The 10,867-nt window shown below is 37.7% G+C and overlaps 1 non-coding gene across 1 annotated transcript; it reads right to left on the minus strand.

Moving 5' to 3' along the window:
* Positions 1–122: 122 nt before the first annotated feature.
* LOC121205628 (small nucleolar RNA R71) lies at positions 123–229 on the minus strand. Its single transcript, XR_005900704.1, has one exon. It is a non-coding gene; the product is annotated as a small nucleolar RNA R71 (small nucleolar RNA).
* Positions 230–10,867: the final 10,638 nt, after the last annotated feature.

A 10,867-nucleotide genomic window follows, 5' to 3' on the forward strand; every position in this document is an offset into this window, starting at 1 on the left:
CCTTTTCATTGAGGAATAAGTTTAAACAGTGGTTGAACTTGTTACCACGAGGGTCAATCACTACTTGGGAACAAATGACCGAAAAATTTCTACATAAATATTTTTCGCTTGCTAAAATGGCTAAGTTGAGGAATGATATCTCTTCTTTTGTGCAGATGGATCTAGAAACACTCTATGATGCATGGGAGAGCTACAAATATCTATTGAGAAGGTGCCCTCACCATGGGTTACCTATATGGCTACAGGTTCAGACGTTTTGCAATGCTGTGAACCCCTCAACAAGGTAACTTATCGACGCAGCTGCCAGTGGAACTTTGAAGAACAAAACACCTGAAGAGGCTTACAAATTTATTGAAGAGATGTCATTGAATAACTATCAGTGGCAAGTCATGAGAATAAAGCCGACAAAAGCAGCCGGTGTTTTCAACCTCGATGTGGTTATTATGCTGTCTAACCAGGTAGAACTTTTAAATAAAAAGATTGATGGTTTATGTGGTTCTACTTAGGTACATCCCATGATGAGGTGCGATTCAAATGGAGGAGGAGTACACACAGAATATCAATCTTTCAACCCTAACATTGAGGAGGAACAAGTTCAATATATGGGTAACAATAATTCTAGACCTCAAAATAATCCATAAAGTAACACTTATAATGCAGGATGGAGGAACCATCCCAATTTCTCAAGGGGTGGTCAAGGAAATCAAAGGCCACAGCATCCCCCAGGTTTTCAACAACCACCTTACCAGCAGGAAAAGAAGTCAAACCTTGAGGAGATGCTAATAAAATTTATCTTGGTGTTAGAGAATCATTTTCAGAGTACCGAAAAAGCACTTAAGAATCAACAAGCATCGATCCAAGGGCTCGAAACTTAGATAGCCAACTTGCCAAATTGATTTCTGAACGACCATAAGGTAGTTTACCAAGTAACACTAAATCTAACCCAAGGGAATAACTCAATGCGATTACCGTTTGAGAAAAAGAAGGGTTAGTTGAACCTGAACCAGAATCGAGGAAATGAATTGTGGTAAGTACAGGTAAGGATGAGGTGGACCATAATGAGCAGAAACTGGTAAGTAAAGAGTACAAACCTCATGTGTCATACCCAAATGCGACAAGGAAAGGCCACACGGACGAACAATTTGGTAAATTCCTTAAACTATTAAAGAAATTACATATTAACTTATTGTTTATTGAAGCTCTTTTGCAGATGCCGAACATAGTTAAATTCTTAAAAGAGCTTTTAGCAAACAAGCGGAAGTTGGATGAGGCGTCGCATGTGGAGCTGAACGCAGTTTTCTTAGCCGTTTTACAGAATAAGCTACCCAAAAAGTTGAAAGATCCAGGGAGTTTTATGATTCCTTTTTTAATTGGTAGTTTAAACATTAAAAATGCTTTGGCTGATTTAGGGGCTAGGATTAATGTCATGCCCTATAAAATGTTTAAACAACTAGGTCTTGGGAAACCCAAATAAACTAGGATGAGCGTTCAATTGGCAGATAAGCCAATCAAATTTCCTAGGGGTATTATTGAAGATGTACTTGTTAAAATTGACAAATTTATATTCCCAACTGATTTTGTTGTTCTAGATATAGAAGAGGATAGTGACGTGCCTTTAATTTCAGGAAGACCCTTCTTAGCAAATGCTAGAACTATTATTGATATTGGTACAGGTGAACTCGCACTTCATGTGAATGATGAAACAATCACTCTTCAAGCTCGTAATTCGAGTAACACATCAGATATTGAGGGTAGTTGTATAATTATGCTACTAATACTAATCATGTGGTACAACCTTCTTTGCAGGAAACACGTTCGAAGAACATACATGAGTTATGTTCAAGTAACAACAAAGGACCCATCTATGAAGAACGAAGGCTACAAATCGAGGAACTAGATGAATGGCGGACACAGAAACCGAGAACACACAATAAACCAAAACCACGCCATGACGGGCTCAATGTTTCACCAAATCAACTTAAGGTTGGAGGCAAAGTACTATTAGATGTAGTGGACCTTCGTATTGCCACTTTTGAACCTAATGGAGCAATCCCTTTTACGGTACTCAACATTTTCCCATATGATACAGTCGAGGTAACTCATTCCAAATTCAGCATGTTTAAGGTAAATAGTACTCATTTAAAACCTTATTTTAATGAGATTGATAGCAGGAATGAAGAGTGTAAACTCCTCGCACCACCATGACCACGCACCCAAGAGGTAAGTTTAGCTTAGACTATAAATAAACGCTTCTCGGGAGGCAACCCGAGCACTAACAGTGTTGATTTCTTTAAATTTTAGTCTTTAACATCTAATCATTAACTGAATATTTGAACGCAGGTTTTCCAAATCCACACGGCTAGGAACACGGGCGTGCCTTATGTCGTGCTCATACCACGGGCTGCGACACAGCCGTGCGATATAGCCGTGTGAAAAAAGAGTAAAATTTTTCCACAACAAGAGATTCGATACATTTCCACAACCGTGCGATGTAGTCGTGGGCAATTCTACCAAATCAACACGGGCGTGCAACACACCTGTGTCTACAAGCCGTGGTAGAAACTGAGAAATTAACACGGGCGTTCGACATGCCAGTGCCCACCAGCCGTGGTCGATACAGTCAAAATAACACGAATGTGAGTACATATACACGATCGTATGAGAAGCAAACGAAGTAGGACACGGCCGTGTGCACTAACACACCCAAAGAACACGGGCATGGGCCGAATTTCAGACGCGCCCAAATTTGAAAATCACAAAACACAAGGGCTGAAATTAGCACGGCCGTGTGCCCCAATATCTATATAAACCCCTCACTATTCATCATCCCCTTCCTCCAAAACCCTAACCCTAGTTGGTAAAATCTCTCCCTCTCACCAACCGGCCGCCCCTAGTTCTTCCTAGCTCTCCCTTCTACTTACCTTTTCCTATCTTCCCTACATCCTCTCTTTTTCCCTCTCATCCCCCTCCTCTCTCTCTTTTTCTCCTTACAGATAGGTCCACCACTCGCGCCACACGGTCTAGTCTGCTAGGCCGTGGCCCCCTCTGAGTAGTAGCCATCTTCAACTTCATTGCTCAAGCCTGTACCCTCCGCCGCCGTCCCATTCCAGTCCACCCCCAACCACTATCGGTTCTCTCTTCCTTTCACAGATTATTTTTCTTTTTTTATCTCATTTTATTTTAGTTATTTTATTTAGTTATTTATTTTCATAACCATTATTATTATTATTCATTTATTTTTGTTGAAATGGTTATAATTCTTAGTTTTATTATTGTGCCTATTTTAGTTTCTGGCTATTTCTTCTTACCTTTACTCTTTGTTTTTATCATATGTTACTATGCTTAGTATTAACAATATGTTCCTATAAATTTCCTATTAGTTTTTAGCTTTTGCAATAATTAGTGTCAGGATATATTCTTTCAACTCTTGACTGACTGTTAAGGACTACTTTCGACTTTTGTTGTTTTCAGGTACAACATGACGAACACAAGAGGCAAGAAGACTGCCATCCCTGCCTCGAAGAAGCGCAAATGAGCAGCATCCTCCTCAGGTCCTACCACTGAAATTCGCCACCCCTTCTTACAGTTTCCCTTAGGACCCCAGGAGGAACTTTTTCAGATACTATGGGCCCAACCCCTAGGTGTGGGCCATTGTATTGATTGGATCGCCCTAGAGAAGATCCAACTCGCTGATGCAGTCTGGGCTCTCCTGACGACTGACACGTGGGGGCTCTTCTTCGAGATCATCGAGCTGACGTACCTCAAGCTCACACTCGAACTCTGTTCGACCTTCCATCTTCAAGTCATTATGACAGAGTTCGATGATCTTGGAACCATCCAGTTCTGTCTCGACAGTTTAGTTCACCAGTTGAGTGTACCTGAGTTCGGAGTCGTATTAGGATTATGCACGAAGGAGTTCATGGACGACAATGACTTCGACAGCCTCCATCGCCACATCCACTAGTCTTCTTCAAACTGCTGGAAGGCCCTCGTTCCTGCTTCGGCAATTTATGATCCTAGCCACTCTAAGGCATTAGCTCTCGCCCAATTATTTATATACTTACACGCCATCCTGGCCCATACCCTGACAGGACGGCGAGAGAGTACCGGCATCGTCAACACCAACGATGCCTAATTTTTATGGAGCATGGTGCATGGGCACATATTCGACCTCGCTTATTTCATCGCCCTTAAGATTCGCCATCAGACGGAGTGACATAGGAATGGAGTCATTTCCATTGGCCCTTATGTGACTCGCTTAGCGCGATACTTCGGTCTCCTCAACACGGCGGCGCAATCATCCTCATTGGTCAGATGTCCCCACAAGGCATCTTGAGTATGCTCCATATGAGGATGATCGAGAGACGACGCGGAGTTGATCCTACTTAGTACTACCTCATCCAGTCAGCCAAGTAGGAGGACCCAGAGGACATTACTGATGATGTCTCTCCACCTCACAAGGATCCACCATCTCAGCCACCAACTATTCATCGCCCAGTTCATGCGGCTGCTTCTCTTTCTGACATTTCTGAGCACCTTACTCGATTCGAGTAGCAATGTTTTCAGCGTTTTGATCATATTGATGCAACCTTACATCAGATTTGTCAGCATCTTCACATTTCATCGCCACCCCCACCTCGCGAACCATCTAGCGATGAAGATTTTTGAAGACTTTTATTTATTATTTCTACCTTTTTACTTTTATCTTTATTTGTTTTTAACTTACTTTTTATTTTATTTTATTTCTCTTTAATACTAATTTTACTTCATCTTTAGGTTTTATAATTTATATCAAGTACTTTATATTTTCGTCATTTCTTTATGAGTAATCATGTTACTTTATATTTCCTAAAGAGTTAATGATTCTATCGCAGTTATGAAGAGCTCTAAAGCTCACTATTACTTGGGAATTTGCAACTCCACTAGAAAAGGTTCTCCATGACTGCCATGTCCTGCTCAACCATGACAATAGCCACCACCAGATATAATATTCTTTTGGTGTAGGACTTGTTGACTAACCAACCTCTACCACCGCCGGAGTATCCTCCTCCAATCTCACACTTGCCTTAGCCGACTACTCTTCATAAATCCAACTTAAGGATTCCATTCAACATTCAAGAAGTTTCACTTCTCTCCCTATCTTATGATCTTATATCTATATTTTTCAGTAAATCTATCTTTGTACATTAAGACCAATGTACATCTTAAGTGTGGGGGGTTATTTATATTATTATCAGAAAAATCCCTGAATTTTGTCTTATTTTCACGTGACTCATTCATATCACTATTATAATGAATTTTGATTAATTTATGATTTTTATTGATATGTCTTGAATTAAAACATAGGCATTTATGCATTGATTTTTTAAACTTTAAGGAATTAGAGAATCAAGCATGATAAGTTGGCTTTTGAGAATAAAAAATTTTTAGGTTGTTTCCCCAAGTTTAGGTATTATCTTGAGTTGAAATTTACAGGTTTAACATAGAAAAGCCATAATGTTTGTGAGATCTTGAGCCTTTAGGGCACATATTATTTCTTTCATGTTCACTTTTATTGTTGCTATGAGTGCGTCAATATTGATTTTTATTCTAGAACTTGCTTCGATTATGCATGTCAAGACCACACTATTTGATTTGATATGTCAAGATGATAAAGGCACTTAGGTTTAACCCACTTACTCCATAAAAGTCTACCCTTATAATTAACCCTTAATGAACCTCCTTAAGCCTAACAAGCCATTCATTGATTTACCCTCAATATTAACCCATAACCCATTACTGTTGAAATCCCCTCATTTGATCCCTATTTTTGTCGAGATTTGATTTGAATAAATTGCTTAGCTATGTTTTATTTTTGATAGTTAGCAAAGTTCTATGTTATTTTGATTTGTTCTTGAAAACAAATATATATATACATATATACATATTAGTAGTAATTTTTTTCTTTTTGAGCTTAAGTATTTAATTCCATATTCCATGAAGAAAAGCTAAATTCTAGGATCTTCTAATTAGGAATGTAATTTATTAGTTTTAGTATTTTTCTAGTTAGGTAGTTTTTCAATTCAATCTCGATTCTAACATTTTCTTTCAGCTTGTGACTACACCCCCTAACCAAAGCCACGTTACAACCCTCTAAAGACCTTTTGATTGATGTATCATCTCAATATATAGTGGTGGAGATTTGATTTTCACGCAAGCCTATGGTAATGACTTTTCATATTGACTGTTGAGTGCTAAATTTCTTGTCCTTATACACCTCGAGTGCTTTGAGTGAATCTTTAGTGAGGATGTGAAACTCTGTGATACTTTGAATCAAAAGTGATTACTTAGATGAGGGGAGACACCTATGTTTTCGTGATAAAATGCTCAACTTGGAATGTTTGAAACTTTGATATTCTTCGAGTTGAATTTTTAATGTATGATTACTTATGGATTATTTTGAGATACTATTGATAAGAATTATCAGTTGAGAAGAATTTATTTTGATTGTGAGTTGAGGATTTTTCTTGAGGACAAGCAAACGCTTAAGTGTGGGGGTATTTGATAAGTCGTAATTTATACATATTTTTATCCCATGCTTAGCATATTTTTGGATGAATTATCATTAAATTTATGGAATTCAATGCTCCTAATCCTTTAATTTCATGTTTTATACTTAGGTGAGCATAGGAGAGTAAAAAGAGCAAGAAACGGGTCAAAAAAGGAGAAAATGGGTCAACGTGGGAAATCAACATGACCTGGACTTCCTCACACAGGTAGTACACACACCCGTGTCTATTTAGCAGACTCTAAACACGGCTTAAGCCACCTCACACGGGTGTGTCCCTGTTGAGCCCAAGTCTAGTTCTATTCGAAAAAGGCCACTCTTGAGGGTTTTGAAGCATTCTAAAGCCTATATAAACACCCTAGGAGGTATCTAGAAAACACACACAGAGTAGAAGGTAAGGAATTACTCGAAGGAAGCTGATTGATCCATCTCAGAAGCTGGATTCTCCTTCAAGACTGAAGATCTCCCTTCAATTTCCTTTAGGGTTTTTAGGTTTTCTTTATGTTTTGTTATTATTATTCTTCTAAGATGTTTCCTTTTACACTTATGAACTAAATCCCCTAAATATCTAAGGGGAATGAAACCTAAGATGGATCTTGTTATTATTTTCCGAATTATATGATAAATATTTGATTTGATCTTAATTATGTATTCTTAATTCTTGCTTTAATATTCTAGGATATTGATTCAAGTATTGATGTGCTTATTCAGAGGAGCAAAAGTCCCTTTCTAAGAGTAGATCTAGCATAATTAAGTGATGATTGCAACCCTAGACATAGGGTGACATAAATCTACCGGATTAGGGTCAAATCTAATAAGGGAATCCATAGATCGAGTTAATGCAACACTAGGGGTTTTAATTAGAAAGATATTTCAATTAATTAACCTAGGGTTAGACGTTGTTAGTCTTGAGAGAGATAATAATATAAATTAGGGATTTCGACAAATCAAGTCAAATGAATAAATCGTCTAATTCAGAGTCAAATAACAAGTGAAGTCTAGGTGGACTTTTCCTTGGGTATTGTCTAAATCAATCAGTTTTCCCAAAAGTATTTCCTCAATTTACTTTCTGTGCCTTCTTAGTTTAATTAATTAGTTTAAATAAAACAAATCCCCTTATTTTTTGGCTAGATAATAAAAAGAAAGTTAATACTAGTACTTTTAGTTCATATGGGTTTGACATTTCGGTCTTGCTATAAACTATACTACTGTTCGATAGGTGCGCATGCCTTCATCGTGATAATAGTTAGTTTTCAAGTTCGATCAATCATAAATATAAAACTTATCACGAGACGATCACGTCAGGAGCCTAAGGATGCGATGCGCCAGCAGTATCCTCATCTGTCTTGACGAGGTAAATTTCGAAGCCAAAATTTTTTTAGGGGGTAGAGTTGTAATGCCCCAAAATTTATATTATTGTTCCTGTTAAATTGCAACACAACTGTGTACCTACTTCAGTGGTTAAGAGTTTCGGATGTGTGTGTCCCAAGTTCAAGCCATGCCTTTGGCAAATTATTTATAAGAATATATCAGAATGGGCCTGCTGGTCTGGTGGTTAAGTGGTGTGTTAAATTACTGAAGGTCATGTATTTGAATCCCTTTATGAGCATGAGTGAATATTTTTGCTCGGTTTGGTGGTTGAGAGTTTGAGTTGTACTGGAAATCTTAGTGGGTGATTGAGATAGATGGGTAGTGGGATTTGGGTAAATCAGTTCCCAAATTTTTCTCTCCAGAAAAAAAACTGACAAATTCTCATCTCCCTTCTATTCTCTCTTTTCTTTTTGCCTTTTTACCAAATTTTCCTTCCCTTATTGCTTTCGGTTTCGATTTTCGCTCTTTAGCTACCATTGTTTCTTTTTACATTTCTATTGCAGTGCCTATTGTGTGTTATCGATAAGCTTGTTAGGAGCATTTTTTTTCGTTTTGATTAAATGAAGCGATGGATTAATAGGGTTCGTTTAATGACTAGGTGAAAGTCAAGGTTTTGGGGGCTGTTAATCGACACTTTAGTAGTGTGAAGCTACCGTTGCTTTGTTGAAAGTAAGATTTTGATGAATTGTCGATTGTGGACTTCGAAAGGTTTTGATTTAATGAGTAGTGAAGTGATTAATTGAAAGTTGTATTGGCTGAATATAGGTTTTGGAAGGCTCGAGATACTTTTTGCAGCGAATTGGTACCAGGTGTGTACCCGAAACGCAGAAATAAGGATTAAGGGAAAAGCTGAAAAGTTTACTGTCAACACTACATGAGCTTGTGGTCGCCTGTGTGGTAGGCTGTGTGATGAAACACGAGAGTGTGATTGATGAGCTAGGTCGTGCACAAATAACACGGCCTTGTGATGGCCAGGTAGGCCGTGTGTAACACACGGGATAGACTAATTTGGGTCGTGTGGGCCATACGGGCGTGTAAGGCGTTCTGGGCCAGGCCGTGTGGATCACACAGCCAAGGCCAATTTGGGCCGTGTGGGCCACACAGGCGGGCCACATGAGTGTGTGAGCCCATTTGTCTGAAAGGTTCTCTAAGGATGCACGGGTTGCCCAAGTCGACTATGGACCTACTTTAGGGTCGTTAAGTATTACTTAGACCACTATATGTGTAATCTGTCTGGCATATTTCTGTATTGAGCATGTATGCTAATCTGAACGTATGGACTGTTAAATACCTTGTCATTTATTATATGTTGCATTGCATCCAGATAGGTTGATGATATTTGGAGGAAGTGTCTGAAAGGCTCTTAAGCCTGTTATCTGGCAGCTCTACTGCAAACTTATGATTATGTGCCGCATTTCGATATAGCATGGTGTGTAGGGATCGGTGGGTTGATTTAATCCCCCATGGTGTGTAGGGATGGACAGAGATGGTGTGTAGAGGCTGGTGTGTAGGATTCTAATTTTTCTGCTATTGTTAACTGTAGATGATTGGGCTAAGGCCAAACTAATTCTATAATGGGCTATGGCCCAACCTATATTTTACTGTATTCTAATGTGTTCTGTATGCATATTTTCTGTGGGGATTACATACTGAGTTTGTAAAAACTCACCCTTTCTGTTTAATCTGTATAGGTAATCCCCAGACTTGACAGATCAGTGCAGCGGAGGACTCGACGATAGCCACATGTAAATTTTAGACTGCTTTCAATAACTTTCAAATTTTATTACTTATTTGGGGTTTTGATGTAAGTTTAGATTTTGGACTGTCTGGTTTTGAATTTTGGATTCTTAACTGCTTTATGGTTTTAGCCCGTCTTGGTGGTAAAAACACGATTTTACAAAAACAAGGGTTTCTTTTAACACGAACGGTTTTTCGAAATAAATGTTTCCGAAGCTTTCGCTAAAAAGGATATGACTTTAGACCTAATGAAGAACAAGTGTTTTACTTCAAACTAAGATAAAGGCTAACTAATTGGAACAATTTTAACTCGACAAACTCGTTTTCATATTTCATTCCATGTGACATCACAGATTCGACCATAATGTCTAGGTCGGGTCTGGGGTGTTACACCAACAACCTTTCTTCTCAAGATTGTGAATGAAAAATAAATTTGGTGAAATATGTTCCATTTTGACACCTTTGATGTAACCACCTTTCAATTGAGCTATAAATGTTTCATTATCTTAGTATATGATAGTTAGCATATTTTCATGCAAAGGAAAATCAAATGTCTTTTGGATATATTGGGTTAATAATCTTAGTCAAACACATTCTCAGCTTGCCTCATGCATTGCAATTATTTTTACATGATTTGAAGAGATGACAGCTAATGTTTATTTTGTTGAACACTATGATATAGTTGTACCTCTACATGTAAATAAATATCTCGTTTGAGATTAACTTTTATATGGATCTAATAAATATCCAATATCAGTATAGTCAAATAGTAGAGATCTTGAATCACTTGAATAAAATAATCTCATATCAATGACTCATCTGAGATATCTAAATACAGTATTAATTTCATCCCAATGTTTACATGTTAGAGAAGAACTAAATCTTGCTAACAATTTCACAAAAAATTCCTTATTAGATTGTGTGTTGTTTGCAAAATACATCAATGCCCTGATGACACTTAGATATAGTACTCCGACCAAAAAACTCTTCATCGTTTTTGCAAGGGAAAAATGAGTCTTTAGTCACATCTAGTGATCATACAACCATTAGGTACAAATGGATGTACTTTATCCTTATAAAATTTCTTTAAGATCTTTTCTATATTCGCTGACTGATGGAAATGAATTCTATCCTTTAAATTCTTAATCTACAAGCTAAGATAGAACTTTATTTTTTCAAGATCTTTCATTTCAAATCATTTCTTTAAACAAT

This window comes from Gossypium hirsutum, chromosome A08, assembly GCF_007990345.1.
Source record: "Gossypium hirsutum isolate 1008001.06 chromosome A08, Gossypium_hirsutum_v2.1, whole genome shotgun sequence".
Lineage (NCBI taxonomy): Eukaryota > Viridiplantae > Streptophyta > Magnoliopsida > Malvales > Malvaceae > Gossypium > Gossypium hirsutum.